Source organism: Fulmarus glacialis, unplaced genomic scaffold (genome assembly GCF_000690835.1).
Source record: "Fulmarus glacialis isolate BGI_N327 unplaced genomic scaffold, ASM69083v1 scaffold31559, whole genome shotgun sequence".
In the NCBI taxonomy this organism is placed as follows: domain Eukaryota; kingdom Metazoa; phylum Chordata; class Aves; order Procellariiformes; family Procellariidae; genus Fulmarus; species Fulmarus glacialis.
In genome coordinates, this window is record NW_009231899.1 from 4,798 (window position 1) to 5,488 (window position 691).

Consider the following 691-nt stretch of genomic DNA (forward strand, 5'->3'; position numbering starts at 1 on the left):
TGCTTGTGGCTCTTCCTAAAACCCCTGGCATCCCAGGTGCTCTTCCCTTCCCAGCTGCCATCCGCCCCCAGTATGTACTGGCTATGGCAACCCATCTGAGATCCTCCAGCTCCCAGACTAAGATGCCATCCGCACCTTGAGAAGTTTGCCTGAAAGCAATATGGTTAATAGGGGAAAAAAGTGCCTCGCTGCAATGTGAGAGTTGCCGGCACCAACATAGCAGGCAGGAGCATGGTAAAAGCAGGTTCTCCAGGGACCCGAAGGGGAGATAGTGGCCCTTAAAAGCAAAACCACTGGCCAGAAGGTGGCAACATGCTCTCTCCTTTCTGGGCCTGACACTGCGGTAGAGCAGAGAAGGGGTCAGCCCCTTGTGCCGGGGATGGGTTCATTTTGGTTTGGAAGCTCTAACCCCACTCAGACCCTTTGGATTGAACAGCTCTGGCAATGGCAGGACAATGCTCCATGTCCCACCCAGGTGGTCGGGCATCCCTGATGTCCATCCTATGAAGCTCAGCCTGCACCGGCCATAGCGGGTGCTGGGGGTGTGAATGCCACAGCACCTACAGCCAGCGGGGAGAAGGGTGTTCAACAGGGGGGAGGGCAAAGTCCTGCTCCAGGGAGAACAGCCACAGGCACCAGTATGTGCTGGGGCCACCCAGCTGGAAAGCAGCTTCGCCTAGATAGCAACCCC